The 22,523-nt window shown below is 46.7% G+C and overlaps 1 long non-coding RNA gene across 4 annotated transcripts; it reads right to left on the bottom strand.

The window, feature by feature from the left end:
- Positions 1-1,954: 1,954 nt before the first annotated feature.
- On the bottom strand, positions 1,955-21,724 carry LOC138728807 (uncharacterized). 4 transcript variants are annotated; one of them, XR_011338762.1, is made up of 9 exons: positions 18,569-18,638; positions 18,363-18,490; positions 18,187-18,270; positions 15,897-17,720; positions 15,317-15,536; positions 14,631-14,740; positions 12,631-13,910; positions 11,930-11,976; positions 10,592-10,712 (listed from the first exon to the last, which is right to left on the bottom strand). It is a non-coding gene; the product is annotated as an uncharacterized lncRNA (long non-coding RNA). The 4 variants fall into 4 exon arrangements; XR_011338761.1 differs by lacking the exons at positions 18,187-18,270; positions 18,363-18,490; positions 18,569-18,638 and adding exons at positions 1,955-2,319; positions 21,115-21,724 and having other exon boundaries at positions 10,451-10,712; XR_011338763.1 differs by lacking the exons at positions 18,187-18,270; positions 18,363-18,490; positions 18,569-18,638 and adding an exon at positions 21,115-21,724 and having other exon boundaries at positions 15,897-15,967; positions 16,385-17,720.
- Positions 21,725-22,523: the final 799 nt, after the last annotated feature.

Raw genomic sequence — 22,523 nt, 5'->3', positions numbered from 1 at the left:
ATTCCTCCCTGTTCACAGTCTCTCTTGGACTTAGTTATGGAAACAACTGCAGATATAAAGCGCTACAGTGAGCTGTAAAGCCTTCAAAGCAGCGCGATGGCAGCCTTTGCCGTCCTCCCAGACAGCTGGAATGGGTTTTGTTTGACAAAAAGCCTGATATATGTTCTTCCAGCCAGTGCTGTGGCTACAGTGTGAATGAGCGTTTTAACAAATATATTCATGCAGACGGGGCTTGTGGTTGGCCTGCTGGGTTTGGAGCCAAGCTCTTCCCAGCAGGACGGGAGCCTGTGTCCGTGCTAGGCGAAGCTGAACCTCTGCAGCTTTGACACGCCAGCATCTTTCAGAGATGTGGTCTTGGGTCTTGCTGCTTCTAGGAACTGGTTCAATTCCCTGCCTGCAAAGATCATCTCACTGATAGAGACTAAATATTGCCCGATTTTTGTCAGCTCCTTGTGAAATGTGAGGGTTTTGCCCTTGACCTGCTCTGGCCACTCTTCCACCTTGGGCAGCACTGGCATCTAAAACTTCCGTGGGGATTAGACACGTGTAAACTTTTGTCTGCGGAGAGATCTCAGTGGATCTGGCTGTGCAGGGCCATCAGGAGGCACATTGGATTACCTCTCTGATGCCTGGGACTATTGACTAATGCCTTCAAGCACGAGATCTACCTGCTCTGACCTAGCAGCAATCGTAGCAAATGGATTATTTAATCTTTAGAAAGCCCACAGACACCGTATCTGATTCTGTTGGAGGAAGAGTGACTTTCACAGGGGATCTGAGTGTTTTCTGATGCTCAGCAGACTTCTAGGGGAGAGGAGGCTACTGCTGATTGCTGTTTCTTTCCTCTATGCCCTAAAAACTTTCTAGATCTTGTTAAGAGTTTAGGTTATTTTAGTTTGCTGTTCAAACTCTGGGTGACTTTTGCTATTTCTTTTTTCCACACACCCAAAGGCAACTGGGTGTCTGTGTCTGCCACCTACCCGTCCCTCACTTGTCACCTGCAGCGTAAGTACGAATGTGACCCCATTCACAGTGTGACCTTAGTGGCTTGGGCACTCCTGGAGCCACATTCTGCAAGACGAACTGGGACCTCACTTTCACAGCTGTGCATTCCTGAGATGAAAAGGGCAACTCAGGCGCTGCTTCCTTCATAGCAGAAGATCAGACCTGGGTAATCTATGGAAAAGTCCAGCAGCTGCAAGAGCCATCTGGCTGCTGGAAAAATCTGTAGCGAGCTCAGTCGGGCTCCCCTTCTGACCCCCTGATTTGGGGAGTGCTGTCCCACATTTCTAAGTTTTTTGAATGCTTTTCCATCAATCTCACTAGAAATGTTTCTGTATGAAGACTCCCAGTTCAGAGATGCAGGGATTATAATGTGCTGGCCTGGCTCTTCCAGAAGGATTATTTGCTTTTTAAAGTCCCTGTCTGCAGCCGAGGCTGATCATTCTGTTGCAGAGGAAAACAGGCTGTGGACTGAGATGCAGATGATGTAATGAGTCTAGCCAGGTACACTTTTTTTTTTTCCCCATCCCAGAACTTAATTAAAATGCATACATCTTTCCTCACATTTTTATGATGCTCAATAGCAAATAATGGTCACCCTCTGATTACACCAACATTAATTTTGTGGCTGAAAAGGACAGATCCGAGGGCAGTATTGTTCCTCTGCGTTTGGGCACTCTGGGGTGTGCTATCTCCAGCAAGCAGCTAGTAACCCAGGTTTTATAATCTGGGCCAGCATTCTCATGGGTTGGACTTAGCTGGTGAGAGGAGGATAGTGGTCTCCAGCAGAAAATACATGCAGTGGTCTGGACTGGCTGATAAACTCAGCTGATGCTTTTCCTGCTGTGTTTGCTGGAACTGGCAATGACCCAAAGGACCTCGTCCTCTCTGGTGGACCCTGGGCTCACAGAGGAATAGGGGAAATAAGAAGCCAAATGAGTTTGACTGTATAACGAGTTAAATTTCTTTATCCAGCAGCAAAGCTTGTCATATTTAGCCAGACCAAAATGAAACAGCAGCTCTCTTGGTGTAACAGAATAGCCTGTCATACAAAGGAAACCACCATCTCCATTGTGGGAGGGATGTGAAGCTGTTGATGGAAACAAGCATGCCATGATCCTATCACCTTCCACGCCGCTGTGATTTTGGTTAGTCCACGCTATGATCAGTGCAGCCAGACCAGTCCTCAACCCATTCCACTTGGCCACTGGCATCAGTGGTTGCTGATGTGCCTCATAGCTGGTTTCGTGGAGGGTTGATGCTGTCCCAGAGATGTTTTCCTGCTCCTTTGTGATATCTGTGCAGCTTGGTTGCATCCTGCAGGGTTATTGGTTATGAAATGGCTGGGTTTAAGGTGAAGTTTTTAAGATTCAGCTCTTCTTAATATGGAATTGGTTTATACTAGTATGAATTTCATGACATTGGGTTCTGCTTGAAATTACTACTGCTCTAACATGCCAATGCTCAGGATGTTTTGTTCTATTTTCCTGTCTAAACTTGACCAGTCCCATGAAATCAAAAGCTAACCTAAAGTGCTCATATTTTTTAAACTGCCCTGCATAAATGGGGAAATGGACCCATTTAGACATATTGCCAGGACGTCTGAGAGAAGGTTATGCACTATGAGAGAGCGTGTAAATCCAACATGACTCCACTGGTGGGTGGTTTGCGTCTCTGCCAGGTTAAGGAGGTTGGAAGGAAGCATGTGGCTTTGCTTGGGTGCTTTGTGGCTTGACCATCTGCAAGGAGAACAAATAGGCACCACCTCTTGCATCCATGCCTTCCAATCTAGTGCTTGCCTGGAAAAAGGCAACGGCAGGTGCTGTCTGCGTAACAAATGGCACCTGTATGACAAGTGGTTTATCTCTAGAACTTCCCTTTGCAGAATCAAAAGGTTGTGGCTGGAGTGATGGGAACAGCAGAAGAGGTGGCTGCAAGATCGGTGGGTTCAAAGACCTGAGCTCTGCTGCCTGTTCTGGGGTTGAGTTAATCACCTCTAATATTTGAGGTCCGTGAGGCTTGGTGATGAGCAGGAGCATACGGAGGGGAAAGCCATCCAGCTAAAAAGAGCATTGGTGATAGAACACAGTCCTCTGGCAATGTGATTTATCAGGCTGTGATGGTGTCTTTCACATTAAGTGGCAGATGCCTCATCGCACGCAACAGTTAATGCAGGAGGAGAGCTGTTTCACTGTAGGAAACCATTCTTTGTTTTCAAGGGAGGCACTGGGCAGGCTGGACCGAGCTGGCAGTGCTGGTTTTGTGACTGCCACAGCTCACATCATGCTCGCAGTTGGAAAGGGAGTTTTTAAAATCAGGCTTTTATTAGGTGCCTAATTGACTCATCGTCCCTACCCCACCATGCACACACATTTGCTCTGCCCTGAAATGTGAGCTAAATGAGGCTGGCGAGAAATGTTTTCTGAATATAGTGGGGGGGGGAGAGAGAGGACAGAGGAGGGTGAAGAAGGAGCAAATTCATGCCATTTTTTAAAACAGAAGATTGTGAAAGACTGAAAAAAGAACCCATATGAAAAATAACAACAACAAAAAAGTTGTGGCTTCTAAGCCAGTTTGCATTCCTGGAAGTTGATGACGCCCTGGATTACTGTTGTTTTTTTAGACCTCTTGCAATTTATTTTTCAAGGATAGTTTGTCTGTAGTGTGGGTATGTGTGGGTAGGGAACTGGGGAATATGCAGAGGGAAAAAAATGCTAAAAATGGGCAGGAACAGGCTGACTGTGTATGCTTTTCTTTCCCCCTCCCCCTTAAGTAAAAAAGAGCTGAAGTTCTTAAAGCATGTGGAGGTGGAGCACAGGCATGGCGAAGGAAGTTGATCCTGCAGGCCACATCTAATACATAATATTTTGTGCTTCATTAAACGTCGTGCCTCCTCTTTATAGGAAAGCTGTGTCTCAGTTTGCAAAATAATCACTCCAAACTTCTGATTTATGTCACTTGGAAGCTGCCTTGCTCTGCAGAAAGAGAGAGAGAGAGATGCAGCCAAGCCATCCCAGGCCAATGTGCTGGAAATGTGGTGGTGTTGCAGGTCTTGTACTGGTGCCACTAGGAAATTTGTTTCTTGTTGTTGTCCAGTTTTGGTGCCACATCTCATTTTGGCTTAGAAAACAGTCGCCTTCAGGAAGTATTTCTCTTTTCTCTGTGTTACTCGTGTTTACACTGAGCTAAACCCCGTTGGTCTCCAGGGGATGCTGCTGCGTTGCAGGTTGTCCAAGAAATGGAGAGTTAGCTCAGCTGGTCCCCGAGTGGGACAGAGGGAAGGAAAGTGGGGAGTCAGAGGACCAAGATCCCCTCCCGTTTACGCGAGGGTGTAACAGCCAGAGTGTGTTCTGTCTGCTCTGCTGATTTCTTGGTGGTCGCTGTGGACTTTTATTATTTGCACTAAAAGAAGAGTCCAGCCTGTAGCTTGAGCATCTAGAGGGAACTCCAAGGGTGAAAACCGGTTGCTGTATTGGTGTCTGGAGAAGAACTGCCTCTGCTCACTCTGCCAGGGTGTGCAATGTTTTCCTGGGCTCTGCACTAAGGGCTTTGGCTCGGGCACCCTGTGGCTGTGCCCTGCCTGGAGGTGGCAGCTGTAAGAGGAGCAGGTGCTGTTGCTGCTGCTAAACACCCACTAAATTTTCACTTCAAGCTCTTCTCCACCCTGAAGCTCTATGGACATGCCAAGATCACCGTTTTTTTTTCTTTCCTGTTACCAAAGCAGAGACTGACATTGTCAGTAAGTGTGTCCAGTGAGTCTGTTCTTTGCTTGCTGCTCCTTTCCAATGCAATAAGGTCTTATTGGAAAACTTCAGATGAACTCTCTTCCTATTTCTCTCAGCTGATAGCTTCCTTTTAAAACATTAATACATGTATTATTTTTTTTTTCTCCCAGTTAATTAATACTTGATTCATCACCTTGAGAGCTAATGGATATTTATCCAGATCATGAAGGAAATGCAAGCCTTCTATAAATAACTGCAGAAACACTTGCTAGCGCTCACTGAAAGCCTATGTTTATTTATGCTTCTTCTTGTTCAGGAAATGATCTCTCCTTGGTTCTAGAGGAGTTAATTCTAACCTTTTCCCAGGGTTGGTTTTGCACTGGCCTGGCTCAATGTTTTCTTACTTGGGCTTTACTTTGTAAACACGGTGCCTTATTCCAAGAGAAAAACGCAGTGTTTATGGAGAGAGACCCAAACAACGTGGCATAATTGCTTCAGCCTGGGCCAGCAAGGGCCGTTTGAGATCTTGGGTGTTTTTATGGACTGGGAGGTCTCTGACACTCTGAAATATTGTTTAGTTTTGGCTGTTGAAGAAAGTATTGGAGAGCCCTTTGAGTTCCCATCTGCTTCAAATAAATGGTGTTTATTGTCTTTGCCTCCAGCTCTCCAGCTATTGTCATCGGTGACCTTAATTAGGAGCATATTAAAAATCATGTTGAGTTTGTTGCTCACGCGTAAGGAATTAAAAAGCAATTATTTACTTTTGCTGTTAACTTGCATGTTCCTCCTGGGTGCTGCTCTGCATCCATGAGAGCATCTGGCTGCTTGCTGGAGAGGTAAAGGCTGTGCTGGGCATGTAGACTTCAAGGACAGAAATAACTGGATGGGTACTGGGAAGCTGGATGAGGAGACTGAGGGGCAAAGAGGTGTCATGAGTGTTGCAGTGGATGCTGGAGGCGCACCAAAGCGTGACCTGTCATGATGTGGTGCCTCGGCTTTCTCCAAACCCCTCCCCACTGCTCACTGTTGCTCGTGGCTGTGTCTACAGCAGGTCCTGCATCTCTGCTACGTGTCTAATGCTGCTCTCGTGGCTCCAGAGGGGCTGGGGGCTGCCAAGAGCTCCAAGTGCTTGTCCAGACCAAAGCTGGAAAAATACTGCTCATGTCATTTCTAGGCTCCTGACCTCACTGCAGTTAAACCCAGTGCAAGGCTTTCCCTGGGGTCTGCAGGGTGGACCTTTTGTTGCTTCAGCAATGACTTGTTTTGAGACAGGATAAGGAGAACCAAATGAGCTTGTTCCTCCTGTGCTGCTCAGTCTCTTGGTTTCTGTAAGTGATGCAATTTGTGATGCCGCCTCCAGGAAGCACCAGCCTCTGGAGTCACACAGTTGTGAAAAATCTCAGTTTTTAATTTTTCTGTTCTTCATGAAAATGAGAACTGAAAGCTCCAAGCACAAAGGAGCAGCTAGACAATTTTTTATGATTGTTTTAAAAATCTATGCTGCTTAAAAACTTTTTTTTTTTTCATTTGGGGACATTGGCTCATGAATTTTTAATTCTTGAGCTTGGCAGCACTGGTTGAATTAGAAACAGAACAACTGATTTTAATGAGCGTAAGATTAATGCAGATGAGCTTGGCTGAAACTGTGATCCAGCCAAGGAGAGACGATTGTCTCACTTCACCTACCAGCTCCCTCCTCAGTGGGCTGTTATGTTGCAAACGTTACCGTAGCAGAACATATTCTCATCACTGATCATTACACTGGGGAGAGATGCTCATTAAACAGCTCAGTTCATACAGGATATTTTTCATGTTAACCCTTGGCAGCTGCCCTGGGCCCTCAAGAGTCCTGCAAGGTGGACTGTGGCTCTTGAGCGTGCAAGAGCAGAAGATGGAGAGTGTGGATGGATGTTATTTTATTAATTTGTTTGATAAAGTCCTTAGCACATTGAGTATAAATAAATAGAACTGGGCAGAGCATTCCTGCTGCTCCGAGTAACCTGTCAGCTCAGTGACCTGCTTTCCTGTACATCTGAAATTAGGTATTTGTATTGTGAGTGGTTTTATCATCTGAGCAATAAGGAAAAATAGGGGAGGCTGAGCTGAACTAATTTTGTTTGATTCTGTGGAGAACTAGTGGGTTTCTATCTCTGTATTATTTTTTTAGTGTGTTTTAATCAGGTAGTACTTCTGGATATTGCATCGCTGCAGGTTTTGCCTGCTTGGGCTGTTGAGCAAATGTAGCAGGAACATTTACAAGCAGAGTGTGACGAACCGTAAATAATGAGGAGTCTCTCGGGGAAGCATCAGGGGACCATGGAGGATGAGGCTGGTGAGATTGCCCAGTGACTCATGTCCAGCTTTACAGGGATCTCCTGCCATGGGTAAGCCAGAGCATCGTGTTCTGTTTCAATATTCCACCCTCAGAGTGGAAACAAGAGCAATGCAAGGTACATTAGCAGCCCTGAGCCTGAGGGCTTCTTGGTGTTTGCATGATCCTTTGCATCCTATGGGGCTGGACAGGTTGCTCTGCAAAATAGTGGGAGCACAGAGTTAGATGGAAAAGATGCTACTGTGAGTCTGTTTGGCAGCCACAGTTTTGCAGATCTTAGGGGTCTAGTGGGGAAATCTGTGAGGGCAAAGCGGTGCCTGGGTCAAAAGTGCCGTGCACCAAAATTAGAAACCCTGAAACACAACATCTGAAATAACATCCTTGCTGTGCTCTTTCCCGTTTCTGGAGGGCTAAGGACATCTCGGTGCTGGGGCTTGGGAGCTCACAGGCATGGGACTGCCCTACAGTGGGAGGTGCTCTTCTGAGAGCTTATCCTGAACTTTTAAAGGATTTTTGCAGCTTAAACCCCTATATATTATAAAGCAAAATTCCTCACATTGTTAGCATGGTTTACAAACAGCAGCAGTCATCAGATCCCGAGTCTGTTGGCAATGGCAGTGCTGGTGATTTGCCTCAGTTGCTGCAAGGCTAAAAGACGAGCCGCTTTCCCCCTTTGCTGAGCTTCCCACATTGTCTCTTTGCTCACAAAGAAGCAAAATCCCTACAAAAACTGGGCTACCACTACATGAGGAGACTGCCAAGAACCGCCTCCATGTCTTAGGATGCATTTAGAAACCCACCCTGGACCGATTTCTCCTCCTCTGCATTTTTCCCACTGTATTTCCCCCTGGCAGCCTGGGCTCCTGGTGCTGTTCTGCAGGGATGGCTGATGGCACGGGACAGAGAAACCTGTTCTTATCCCACCAGTGTAGTTTCCCTGCTAACCCCATCTCGCTGCTCCTATTTTTAACACAAATCTCATCTTTGCTGTGTCTCGCACGGGGTTGCAGGCGGCACAAGGTATTAAGTAGAGCGTGTCTGTGTTTAGCACCTGCCACGCGGGTTCCAGAGAGGAATGCAGCAGCTCTTCTGTGTCACAAGCCCTGAATTAGACTATTTCTTCTTCCTCCACAGGAGATGCCTTCCTCAGCTGAAATGACAGCGCCAAATTCTTCTGATGTGACAGGAGGTTGGTTTTTTTTTTTGCTTGTACTTAAAAGCAGCTCCTGCAATGGAGTTAATTCATCCCAGGGTCAGTAAAGGGGAGAAGGAGATGCAAACACTGCTGCTCAGGGAAAAAGATTTTAGGAAAAGATTAAAATAACAATATGAGGAGGAAGCAAGGCACTGTTAGAGGGTCTTACTGCATTGCCATCTCTTCATGGTGCAAAAATAATGGAAAAGGAATGTGTCCCCACTTCCTGAGCTGTGGGCCACCCACAGCACTGTCCTCGTCTCAAATCCCAGAGGATGCTGGATCCCTCTCTCTGTAAGGACTTGTTCCTTCCAAGATGCAACATGAAGGATTTAAAATATCCCTTTACAGAGGAAAGGACATGATTCTGCTTTAGCCTGGCTGTATGTGGAAGAGCCGTCTCTGGCTTTTGCAGGGGGCTTCCCTCTCCTGGAGTCTGTCACACAAAAAAGATTTCAGGAGGATCTGCTGAGTTCTCTCCCACTGTGTGCACTTGTACTGCAGCAAAAGTTATTAGTGGCCACAACTGCAGCTTTTTCCATTGTTAGGGATGATGCTTGCACAGGTCCAGGCCCTCTGCTCCTATGTGCAGCCCATTGCAGTGATGCTATGGCCTCCTGCTCTGAGCTCAGTGCTGTCAGTAGCCAAAATGAGGCATTAAAGACTGCTGGGTGGCTTTGGAGCTCTGCAGAAAAATTAAATACCCTCAGAGAAATGGTCTTTAAAGGGAGGGCTGCAATGCCACCCAGGGATTTAGTCCAGCAGAGCTACTATCATCCCAATTGACAACCAACTGGTAATAAGACTTCGCAGATAAGATTTGGGTTGGCCCAGGAGATGGGGCTGAGAGTGGAAATGTTTTTGGGCCACCGCTTTCAAATCTGCAGGGACCACAGACAGAATCATAGAATAACCAGGTTGGAAGAGACCCACCGGATCATCGAGTCCAACCATTTCTATCAACAAACATCTATCAACATCTCACACCCTGTCTGGTTGTGCTCTGCAGGAGCAGGGGTAGCATGGTTGGACTTGATGATCTTGTGTTTTTTTTCCAACCTAGTGATTCTATGATGGGGAGCACCCATGGCAGAGTCCAGCAGCTGGATATGATCCATTGGGCTTCACCCACATCTACCCTAAAAATACTTGGAGAGAGGCAGAGGAATGCTTGGCCAGCCTGTCACGTAGCAACCCCTGGGATACGTGATGCGATTTCCCCCTCTGACTGTGATATTTAGGGGTCTGCAATCATCAAAAGCTCTTCGCATCCTAAAAGACACCATCAAGTCCTCCTCGGCTGTGTTGTCTACCAGTGCCCTCAGCATCTCCTCAGTCTGGCTCTGCGACCTGGCTGGGTGGAGATGTCAAGGAAGTAATTATTTTTTTTTTTTTTTGGCTTTTTTCATGTTCTCAGCTTGTGACTCAGTTATCAACCCTTGTTACCTTCACATCTCGGGCAGATCAAGAGAGGACCACTGCTTTAGTTCTGTGTCGCCAAGGAGAGCTTAAATATTGTGATTAAAAAATTCCAGTCTCGCGTAGTCTACTCAGACATGCAAGAAGAAACCTTTGCAATTAGATTCCCTGCATGCTGGCAGGAGGGCAGAAGTTCTCCCTTTTTTTCTTTATTTCCATGACTGTATGGTCTTTTGTGATTTTAGAGCAGCAGGGGAAAAAAAAACCCTGTTTGATTTTCTTCATTATGCTAAGCCTGGTTTTACTTTCTGATTGCCAAAGTATGATAAATGGAACAGAGATTACCTAGAGATTTTTCAACGATTTGCTTTCAAATTTTATTTTTCCTGAGCCTCATTAAGCTTGCAGGTTTTATCTACATTTTGGTTTTATGTTAGCACAGTGTTTCTATATATTAATAGCCATTTTTTTCAGTTGAAATTAAAACCAGAGAGATGCTGCTCATGCTTTGCTTTCAAATCCTGTTTTAAAAAATATTGATCATGTGTGTATGTTTTTTCTTTTCCTCTGACCCTGCTAGCTCTGTAAAGGATGGTCACTAATGAAATGCTTTCAATTCTGCATTTCTGTGCTTTACTGGGTGTGGGTTTGTAGATTAAGGGCCAGTTTTTAGAAGGTATAATGTATGGATAAAAGAAAAATGTGATTTTCAGACAGATAGGCAAGGAAAATAAGATTTAAAATCAGGACCTTCACAAAAGGGCCACCCTAACATACCTGATGGCGTTTCTTCTGCTGGACCTAGGAGAACTAACTCATCTTCTGTGTTTTCCAGGTGTGCATCTTCCTCTTACTGTGCCCATCCATGAGCCCACAGAGGCTGTGGTGGCAGCTTGAAGATGTGACCACCTACCTGGTGTGGGGAATGGCTTCCTCCTGCGCATTGGGATGCTGTGACGGAGCTGGCTGTGTCTTCCAAGTTCCTGGTGAAGGTGCTGGAGATAAAAGCCCAAGGCAAGTTTCTCTGCTGATGCCCTGCCTTGTTATGAAAGGAACGGAAAACGCGGGTGCACAGGGTGGAGTGAGGACAAGCCATCCTCAGGGTGCCACTGCACCAGCTCCAGTCGTGCAGGAACCGACACAACCCAATGCAAAGCTGAAGCCCTTTGTGCTCAGACCTGTCTCCAAGGCTCAACGTGGTCCTTGTGACATTCTGCTCCAGATGTGACCCCAGGAGCTTTGCTTGACCTGGAAAGCAGCTCCTTAGGAAGGGTTTTCTGCAGTTCCTCCAGACTTACTCAAAAAGCTCTAAGAATATCTCGCTGCCTTTCTCATTATAAATGAGAACAGCATTAAGGAACTCATCTCAGGCAGCTGAGGCCACTGCAGCCCCGCTGCTCCCACACCGTCCCCTGGCTCTCACCCTCTGCTGTTGAGCTCCTTATCCTACCTGGCCTCCCGAAATCCCAGCAGACCTGCCAGCATGCCTGGGAAAGGGCATTTCCCAGGGATCTCTTTCCTTTGGATACACACAATTTTTTTTCCTTCTTGACAAGGGAGTATTTTCTTTTGAAAATGGGGGTTGTTTTTGTAGCAGCTCCTAGCCCAGTTTGTAAAACAAATATTTCCCAAGAGCTTAATGTTTCAGATGATGTTATTGTTACTGCAACGTCAGTGTGAATGTCAGAAAATATATTTCATGTGGGAGTCTGGGGATTTTGTGCTGCTGGTCTCCCAGTGGTCAGATGGGATGCAGAGGACTGATGGATCCTTTCAGCCAAGCCAGCTGGATAGGGCCTGTGTTGGGGCTGAGCTGGAAACACACTTGAGTTAAGATTAAGTTTTTCCTCTAGTCCATCCTCTCACTATCTCCGCTACATGCAGGATGCCGCATTCAATGAAAATGCTCTGATCTGTTCTGACAAATCCTCTGTTCCTAAGTAGATAATAACCAGAAAATCTTGCTAAATAAATCCCTGTGTCAGATCTATGCCCATACTTGTTATTCTTCTCATACCAATTACTGCTCCTTGCCCTGAATTGGAGGCATCCTCAGCCTCTTGAAGTAGAAAGGGGACACAGATTTATAGCTGCTGAAGTCAGCACAGGACTGGGTGGAATTTTAGGATTGTGAAAAATGAATCTGATTTGGCAGCATTAATGCACAAGTGACCAGAAATGCTCTGCTTGGCTGAGCAGGGATTAAAAGTTGCAGATAGCTATAATCCCAAACTGCAGTGGAAAGTGCTGGCTTACCTTTTCATTGTATCTGAAGTGCAATGAAGCTGGCAGGGGCATCGGACCTGGAGGAGAGAAGAGGCATATTGGAGGAGAGAGGAGAAATATATTAGAATAACACACTTCTCAAGAAGTGGCCACTTCTTGTGGTGGTGGCTGCTGCATCCCTGTGGACACCAGACACATCCTCAGCATCTGTGGTCCAGCTTTTTGACCTCCTCCTTCCATCTGTAAGTCCTTGGTGTGAATCCAAAGCTGCTGGATGTCAGCACAGGGCTGCAGAACAAGGCTCTCGCTCATAAGAGAGGCAGCGGTGCCCCCTTCAGCACAGAGCAGCCAGGCCTTGGGGGGCTGAGCCCCTCTCCCAGTGTTCGCTTGGGTTTGGGGCTTTCCCTCGGATGGATGCATGGCACAGAAAATTGGAAATATGCTGAAAAAAAATCTACTGTCTTTCTACATTTTCCCTAAAAAAGGAGGAACCCTGAGCAGCTGGTTTTTTGAGTGATGCACCATTATTCAATGAGTTTTCCACAGATTCAGCCCCGTCCTTTACAATCCTCTTCACCTCCCATGTTTCTGCCTCTGCTCCCATGCGGTGAGCCCTCTCCCTTGATGATGCTCATAAACCACAACCCTGCGACGAGGGGATCGGTGGGATTCTGGTACTTGCTCCTGGCTGGGAAATTAAGGTATAAATTGGTCTTGCACTGGAGTCCTACCTTTCTTCAAGGCTGTGCGTGATCCAGTCCCTCTTCTCATAAATGCTCTCTCTCCAATGCAGCCATCAGAGAGTGGTAACATCAGGAGGAGCCACGGTCCCTTAGGCTTAGGGGAAGATTTGAATGAAAAAGTGACCCTGGAGCAGGTGGGCTGGGATGCCTGGTCTGCCTGACAGCGACACGCTGGGATGGAGCATCCCTGGGCGGGTCCCTGCAACAATCTGGAAAGTTATTTTTGTTGCAGCTTTTTCTCAGGCCCAAATCCCTATGATCCCAGCAGGTATTTTGCTCTTGGCTTCACTCCAGGACCTCTCACTCCACCTACCCCTGTACTCACCTCCCTTGGTGCGCCGCATCACGAGGGGCTCAGTCCTAATGTCACCCTCCTGTGCGACCTACACAATGAACGGTGACCCTGGAAGCCAAAGCCAGACTCTCCACGCATGAACACAGAGGGTGAAGGATGCTATGGAGTATCCTGATGGAGAGGGACCAGGAGGACCACTGGTCCAGCACCTTGGGAGATGGGAGCAGGATAACGGGGTGGGGAAAACAGCCCTGCAGATGCAAAGCTGCCTGGTTGTTGGGGAAGGCAGGGGTGTCCAGCTGGAAATCGGAGGGGGGTGATGGCACAGTGGCAGCCGTGCAGCGCTGCGGTGTCACCAGGAGGTGGCACGGCTGGAACGGAGAGGAGGAGAACGTGGGGTGGTGATGGGGGGGTGACTTCTAGGAAAGAGGAGAAAAGCCTTGCATCTTCTTTCTCGGAAACCTGTTGTGCAAAATTCTTTCCCATGGGGCTGGAGGAGGGGAAGCCTACAAAAAAAAAAAAAACAAAAACAAAACCAACCAAACAAAAAAACCAAAACCCAAAACTCAAAGCCCACATTATATTTGGAGAGAAGGAATAAACGAGCAATTTTCCCCTCTCCCCTTTTGGAAGCTGTCAGAACATTCACTGTCTTGGGTCATAGAATCATAGAATGGTTTGGGTTGGAAGAGACCTTGAAGGTCACCCAGTTCCCACCCTCCTGTCACGGGCAGGGACACCTCCCACTGGATCAGGCTGCTCAAAAACTCACCCGACCTCAGCATCCATGACTTCTTGAGTGACACAGCATTACCTGATGACTCTTCCTCAGATTCAGCCCTGTCCTTTACAATCCTCTTCACCTCCCACGTTTCTGCCTCGAGCCCGTGGTCCCATGTAGTGACTGCTCCTCCCTTGCTGATGCTCATAAACCACCTCCCTGGGTCGAGGGCATCCTGCTACTTGCTCCTGGCTGGAAAATTAAGGTATAAATTGATCTTGCACTGGAGTCCTAACTCTCTTTCAGGCTGTGCATGATTCAGTTCTTCATTGCCCTCTTCTCATAAATCCTCCCTCTCTCTAATGCAGCCATCTCATCTAATGCCACCACCTTCCCTATGGCCTTTCCTGAAGGAAACTTCATTTATGATTTAAATCATATTAATAGTGAGCAGCTTACAGAGGTGTTTCCTGCAAAAGCAGACCTAGCAGTGGCTGGAGGTCTCTGTGGTTGAGCAAGGACAGCTTGTGGCCCCTGAGCCTCCCTCCTGCAGGGCTCGATCTGCTGATTTTTGGACAGGATCAAATGCATTTTCCACTTAGGGCACGTGTAACCCATCTTGCCTTGTGCAAACACTCTTTGGGCACCTCTGGCTGAGGTGACACAGCTGGAAGTATCAAACTTCTTAAAACCAGCTTAACTTTTAGCTTTCACAGCATCTTCATGGATGCAGCTAATTCCGTGTCATGCCCTGTGATCTCAGGCTAGTAGAGTCAGAGCAGGACACCTTGGTGGAGGGTATCCAGCACGGACCCAGAGCTGCTGCTCCCCATCCCTCCCACTCTGAGCCCCCATCTGTTTGTCCTCTTAGCTGCTACAGCCAATCTTCCAGGAAAGCCCCAGGAGAGTCGATAGATGTTCTGCAAGTGTAAGGAATCAGATGGAGAAGATGTTGTGTAATCATTTACTCACCGGAGTTCATTCCTCGCTTGTCAGTCCCTTGTGAAAGGCAATTGGAAATCCTCATGTGAAATGCGGTGTAGCCCTACAACATGATGTTGGCAGGAGTCTTCTGTCCTGTCCTGAGAGGGGAAAAAAAAGGCATTTTCAAGGCCAGTTCTTTCTCAGTTTAAAACAAAAAGACCCATTTTTGTTTCTTTTTGTTGTTCCTTCTAAATTCCTACTTAGCATGCCGAAAACTCTTTAGAGGATTTGACTTTAGAACATGGAATTAATTTCTCACAGAGAGGCTGAAAGAAACCAAGGTGCGTGGGTGGAGGAAGTTGTGGCCCATGCCGGCAGCCAGTGCCAGCAAGTAGATGTCCTCAGCTGCTGAAGGAGAGGCCAAGCACTGCTTCAAATCCTCCCTGCATCCTATGGCATCCTATATTTGCTGGAACTAGGAACACAGGGATTGTTTCATCTAGCCCTGTGCAGACCTTGCTACGTAGTCCATCTGTGGACACAGTACTTAAAAAGCTGAAAAACCTAACCCCCACCATTTACAACTCAATCCTGATAGTATTACAGTATTACCCCCTTCACTATTACCACTATTGATCATCTCCCTGGAGAACTGCTGAGCCTGATGTGTGGTGGTTGGAGGTTGGGAACCCACTGTGGGTCTGGGGCAGATGATGGTGGTTTCCTTCACACACCTGGTTGGTAAAGAAGATGCATTAGATCATCGTAACAAGTTTTTGTGGCTGGAGGAGCTGATGGCTGGGCTGTCTCCTGGCTCTCAAGCCTGTGGGACACAGAGCGAGAAGGTTTTTGAAGAAGAAAGTTGATCGGAGTGAGGGTCAGGCTGAAGTGGCCAACTCCAAGACAGCTGATTATTTAGAGGCATTATAGGGTCTCATAAATGCATCTGTTTACCTGGGAGAGACAAAGCAGTTGATGGTAGTGACAGTTCTTCATGGTATTTTACTGCAACAATACCACAGCAGGACTGTTCCAGCATGCCCCAAATCCATGGGAAGGATTTGCCTTTGGCATCTGGGCTCCCACTGACATCCATTAACCATCTCTGACCCAATGCAAGACCTCTCCAGGAACATTAATTGCTGGATTAGTTGACTTCTGATATTTTCAAGGAGCTAAATTCATTCAGAAAAGCATAAGACCCTGCAGAAGGGCTGTATTTGGTCCCTGTGCTGGTGGCATCCACCATCACCACAGACACACAGGTTTGTTTCTAGCTCGGCTGCAGCACAGCCCATGTCCTTCCTTACTCACCCATAAAAAGCCATCTGCTGCCTGTGCCAGGATGAAGATGCACAGGGACAAATTGGACACCTCCATTTTGCCTAGAACATAAGTTCGTGAACTTCGGTTATCATTCAGGCATGATATAATTGAAACATCATGATTTACTCAATCATCTCCCTCTCTGTCCCTTTCTTCCACTCTTTTACAATCCATTTCCTGCCTTTTCCAGCTGGACAAGCTATCCTTCTGCCTGCTTTGAAGTAAATATTTTGTTGGGTTTGGCTGCTGTCACAGCCACACATAGTCTTCTGCCTGATATTTTATCCATCTGCTGCTAAAGGACTGGAGAATATTTTGAGCTGAGAGTCTCAAAAGGATTTTGAGGTGTTGAGTAGAATTAAGTAGTACCAATGCAAGAGAAACATCTCCTTCTCAGCTTTCACGTGAATAGTAATTCAATGCCTGAAAAAATTAAATGCTCTGAGAGATGCTTGTTATGACATCCAGGTACTCACGTGCTGCAGACTGGAGAGCATACGTTGCTTTGCATTCATGAAGACGTGATACACCCTGTTTACCCCCTCCAAGGTTCACACACGGAGCTGTAATCCAACACTGATTTCCTCTTCTGTCTCAAGTGAATGGAAAAAGAGAATTGAACTCGCAGGCCGTCGAGGTTGCCAACATCTGCCTTGCCTCATTTCTGCTTGAAGAACATCTGGCTCTGCTCTGGGACAGCCATGTGTGGCCAGTTGTGTTGCACGGGAATGGGCTGTGCTCGCTGTGATAAAGCCTTTTGTTGGCTGGAGAGCAGTGTTTACCTGGCTGGAGATGCTCTCTGGTCTTGTAGCATGGGAGACTGTGGGTTAATGGTGCCTTTCATTTCAGAGAAGATGCAAATACCTTTCTCTTTGATGTTGGTCCTGTCTTCTGGCTTTTTTCCCCCAGGTTGCTCTGAAAAAAAAGGATGTTTTTCTAGTCAGTTGAGCTACAAAATCTGGAGGTGAATGCCCAGGAGAAAGCACACGTGGCCATGGCTGCTGTGAAGGGGAGAGATAGGAAGGGCTATGAGGAGCTGTACAGGGCTAGCTGACGCTGCCTTTACCCCACAGGGCATCTGCAAACCACTGCAGTTAGTCCTGCTATGTGCCTCCTCCTGGACACCAGTCCTTTGCTTAACATCGCTCAGCTTTAATCTCCTTCTACTCCACAGAACTTTGTCTCCTGGCTGTTTTGAAGCTCGCATCACTGCTTTTTGTGAAGATCCTTGAAATTCTCAGAAATATCGCTTATTGTTGCTTACTTGTACTTAAGGGGAGGTGCCTAACCAGAATTTGAACCAGGCAACATCCATATCTGTATCACAGCTGCGAGAGGACAAGGAAACCCGAAAAGCCCTGTCATTCCTGTCCAAACATTTTCAACCCCTGCTGCAAACCACAGTTGTCAAACTCCCAAACCTTGGCCCCTGGCCCCTATCACTCAAAACCTACCAGCTGGCACTGTTTTTCTTACCTAACCTGAAAAGCATGGGCTGCTCTTGCTGTTGTTCCGGGACATCTATTTGGGGCACAGTGCTTGGGGACCAGCGCTGGAGGCAGCTGGTGATGAATGGCCCTTTGTGCTCTTTGTAGATTTGCCACATAAAGAGGACATTATTAAATCTAATAAACAAGAATCTCTCTATTAATAAGACTAAGTTATTACATGAGCTACTGCAGGGAACGTGCAGCATCTGCAGCAGGGAGCTGCCTCACCCACTTTGTGCTGGGACGACGGACGCACCCTGCTGCACGATCTGGTTCAGGTTTATCCGTGAAAACACCACAAGCATGGAGGGCTCACGCTGTGCTGGAAAACAAAGAGAATAACCAAAACACTGGGCTGGTTTTGGAGCTGGTTTGCGTGCTGGAGCAGGGTGCTTCCCACTGGGCTGCTGTCAGCCCCTGCTTTCAAAGAGCAGGTGGAGCGATTGCAGCTGCTGGGAGATGGTGTGTCCCCCATCAGCCCTTCAGCTCAGAGCAGGGTAGAGAGGCAGAGGACATGTCTGAGGAGAAAATTAGAATATTTAAGTTCATTTCTAGGAAACATCTCTCATTCTCTTTTTAAACAGAAAAGCTCAGTCCTTGTGAACTTCTGAGAACTTTTGTTCGTTCCCTCTTGCCAGCTAAGCTCCGCTTTGTGCTGGTGACAGAGCGCCTTTCTCCAAGCACTGGCCATGGACCAGGACCTGGAAATCCTGACTGTGACCATATTCCATGAGCTCTGTCTTTCTTCCCTCCAGGCTGATGCAAAGCTGCTGCTCCAGCCTGCTCACCTTTGGAGGACTGTCTGTGGGCCTTTTCCCCTTCTCCTCCTCGCGCAGGAGATGATGGAGCAAGCTCTGCTTGCTTTATCTTCCCTGCAATAGAAAAACCCCAAATATCACAGAGAATAATCTGTCAAACCTGTGGCAGTGGAGGGTGAAGAGGGTTGGGGATCAGCCAACTGCACCGGCCCATGTCTTGCTGCAGCTTTCGTTCCTATTTCTGCCTTTACAACATATTTAGCCTTGAAGTCACCCGCCTGAGCCGAAGTATTCAAGGAGAAACTGTACTCCTCAAGGCTGAAGTTTCATTTGGCTGTGGAGAAATGGAAAGAGAGTTGAAAATTAGCAGCGTGTTTCACCTTTTCAAAAAGTCATCTTGTTTCACTCTTACCTTCCTCTAGCTTGGAGAAAGACTGGGAGAGGGGCAGTGCATCTTCCACTGGGACCTTGTAGACTAGGAATTAATGGAGAAGAATTTGCAATTCTTGCTTTATGTTGAGGTTCTGGGATCAAAACCTCACATCATGTATGGATGGTTTGCTGCAGGGAGCACAGCAGGGTTGGATATGGTGACATTAGCAAATCAGATCCTCATACAGGGACTCTGAGCAGTTCATCACTCTCAAACTGAATTCCTATGTCTGGCCACCATACTTTTAGGGATGAAGCAGTGTTGAAACTACTATTCATCCTGTATTTTATTAGGGTACGGGGGCAGGCAGGGATTGGCTACTCTCAGTAGTTAGCCACTCAATTTTTCCTTCTTTTTAAGCTCACCTGAAAGCTCTGCATCTTCATCTTCCACTTGATAAGTACATTTTTCCACAAGAGGATTTTTCTCTGTTGGAATACACTCTGTTTCTCTGAAGTGCCTTCATCTTTGCATCTGCAAACATTTTGATTTAAATTACTCACATACACAACAAAAGTTAGAACTCATCCTCAACACATTCCCAAGCCCTGCAGCTCAGCAGTAGGACATCGATTACAACCAGAATTTCATGCTTCTGTGCTGGGGTATGGTAAGGCTGGGAGGAGTTTAAGGAGGAATTTCTTCACAATGAGGGTGGGGAGGCCCTGGCCCAGGCTGCCCAGGAAAGTCGTGGCTGCCCCATCCCTGGAGGTGTTCAAGGCCAAGTTGGATGGGGCTTTGAGCCCCTGATCCAGTGGGAGGTGTCCCTGCCCATCACAGCGGGGCTGATCTAGATGATCTTTAAGGTCCCTTCCAGCCCAAACTATTCTATGATTCTATGAAATACAAAGGGACGACCAGGCGACACAGTCTAATTGGCTTGGGTGGCCCTAACATCCAAGAAATGGCAACAACAACATAGTCAATTAAAATCACCATTGTGCATGTAATTTTAATGCGTTGTAGGCCTCACACCAAGAAGTGTTGAGCAACTCCTGGCTCTGTTGTGAGCTGAGCTCATACAGAAAGCAGCACTGAGTGAAGGCAGCTCAGAGATACGAGAGAACAAATTCTTGGAAGTGTGCTCAAAGCTGTTGTTGTCATGGATATTAATGGAAAACGAGAGAGAAACAGACAGCAAAAAGCATTTATTTGTGTGTTTGGTCCAAAAGACACGGCAGCATCCTTTAAAAGACGTGGTCAAAGCAAAACAAGCATTTGTTGCTTGGATTAATGATGATAGTGGAAACTTAAAGACTTAGGCACAGCTGGCTGTCATGGGAAGTCTCACAGATGAGATGTGTCCATCTTAACCATCAGTAAAGTAATCATGAGTAACTTTAATGACCAAAAAGACTACGTATCCAAATACAAAAGAGCTATAGTCACACAGCCAAACTCCTCTGCTGCCACATATCTAGCTAAAATATGCTTTCAAATAACATCTTGATGTAATGTAAGTGAAGTCTCAGGTAGAAGAGTCAAGGCATTTATGGACCTAATCCTTTCAAACCTTCCTGTCGTATTGAAGGAGGATTTACATTGCCATGTTCCCTTTGGCAGATGATGCTTCGCGGTGCTGACAGGGAAGACAGAGTTTCTCTTCTTCCAAATATTTATATTCAGCCTGCAGGAGAAGGATGTCTCCATTGTAATGAGGCAGCAGGCACCAAAATACTGGAAAAGCAGCTGCAACAGATGGTTATCCACTGGGGAACATTGCAAACAGATGCACTGGCTCTGCATCTTGGTGGGATGGGGCAGGGACATGGACTCAGTGGCAGAAATCCGCTATTAACCATCACTCTCTGAGTTGATTTTTCTCTTTTCGATGATCTCACTGAATCCAGGTGCATAAAAGTTTGAGTTTAGCCTGTGCTAATGATATCTAGACTTCCTTGGGGAAAACATGAAGTTAAACCTGCAATTACTTGGTTGCCTTTTTCATCTAACAGAAGTGTAAATAGATGCTGTATCATCCATATGCATTTCCACAACTGAAATAAGGTTTGTGTCAGAGCTAAAGATTTACAGTTTGTCCTTCATCTTAATTGCCACATAACCTCAACAAGGTGACAGACCGCTGAGGTTTGAGCTTCATATCCAGGGAATCCCTTGTGGGATGGAGAGCCAGCACACCAGGCTCTCCCTCCTCTCTGTCCCCCCCTCAATGCTGCTTGACCTCCCGCTGTGCTGCTGCAGAGTTTGGGAAAGAAATCTACTCCTCACATGGGCTGGATTACTTAAAATACTGAGCTGAACCTACCACATCCTCTGAGAAACACTGGAAATACCCTTCTGCTGTAAACTGAGCACCACGGGTGTGTTATTTCATATCAAACAAAGGTTAAAAAGGCTCTATCACGTTTAAATAGTCATTAGGCTTAGTGACAAGCTTAACTCAGCCTGTGTCCGGTGTCCCACCTATGTGTATCATCACTCAGTATTATTAACGGTGTTATCAATGAATGGATGTTTTCATACCTTTTAAATCACAATTTTCAAGAAGAATCTTTAAGCCTTACCTTAACAGGAAGGTTTGAAAGGAATCCAGAGCCTGTCCTGTGCAGCATGTCTGTAAAAGCAGCGATGCTGAGCCTCCCTGGGCTGGACTTGCCGGCTGCCCTAGCAGCTCTCAGTGCTCCTTTGTCCATGTACTTGTTTTTTCATTCAGACGCTTCTGCCAAGAGGCATTCCTCACACCATCACTTCACTTTTCCCTGGCTTCCACCCCTCTTCCTCCTTGGCAGATCTTCAGATTTATTTATGTTATAAAAAGCAAACAGAGCATATTGTTGTTGAGTCGCTGGAGTGGATTCTCTGAAAAGTTACTCAGGAAATTCTTGAGTCTTGGCCAGGAGAAGAAAAATGAGCCCAACAACAAACCACACAAAAAATCCTTTTTCCAGCAAACTCTGTTATGTTTCTCGGTGCAACGAGAGAGGCTGAAGTCAACAGTGATATCACAGCACAATGTTGAAGGCGGAGGAGCAAACGATGACTCTCGCTCATCTCCGTACGGCAAAGGTTTTGTTTGCAAACTGTTTCGGTGCCACCAGCCCCACTGGAGGAAAAGAAATGAGGCAGTGCCTCCTGGATAGGAACAGCTCTACTGATTAGAAAACATATTGTAAACATTAAAGCAAACTTCTCTCGATTAACTCTGTGCTTCTAGAGAGAATGAGTTTGATTTCATCCCCATGGCTGTGGAACACACCTGCCCCATCTGTCACCCACTGCAGCATCACCTGCCACAGCACAACTGAAGCATCAGTGGAGAGATCAAGGCTGGGCTTCCAACCATGGAGGAGTTTCTCTTTGATCTGCCTACCAAATAAAAACAACCTTAACATTAAAATAACATTCAGGTGGTTTAAAGCCAGGCAGATTCCATAGGCATAATAAGTCAGGACACAGAATCAAGTTAAGACCTGTTGCCAGTACATCTCCTAGGTATACAAAACTTCTCCTCTTTCAGTCCTCCTCATAAAGGGGAAAAAAAAAACCTTAAGGGGAGAAGTGGATGTGCCAAGTCCCAGTCAATGAATAACAATCAAAGACACCTCCCTGTCCAAATCCTTGACAGAGGTGCTGATGGTTGGAAAGCTGCTGTCTGGGTGTATGGGGTGGCTGCTTTGAGGACTTTTCCTGGGAGGTGCAGCCCATCTCAGCCACGGCAGCCACCTGCTGGTACCTGCTTGACCACAACCCTATCTGCATTGCCTACACATAATCCAGCTGCATCATCCTTGCTGCCACTGCCCATACCATACCTGCATCGGCTGTACCTGCATTGCCAGCATCGCTCACATGAACCAGGGAAGCTCATGGAGAGGGTGAGGGTCTTCCTGCTGTGTCTGTCCCATGGGGTGGTTCTGCTCCTGCCCTCCAGTGGGTCTCCAGTCCAGCTGAGCCTTTCCCAGAGGCTGGAACT

The sequence above is a fragment of the Phaenicophaeus curvirostris genome, chromosome 19 (genome assembly GCF_032191515.1).
Source record: "Phaenicophaeus curvirostris isolate KB17595 chromosome 19, BPBGC_Pcur_1.0, whole genome shotgun sequence".
NCBI lineage: Eukaryota > Metazoa > Chordata > Aves > Cuculiformes > Cuculidae > Phaenicophaeus > Phaenicophaeus curvirostris.
Note: the sequence above shows the minus strand (reverse complement) of the source record. Positions and strands in the feature narration are given on the sequence as shown.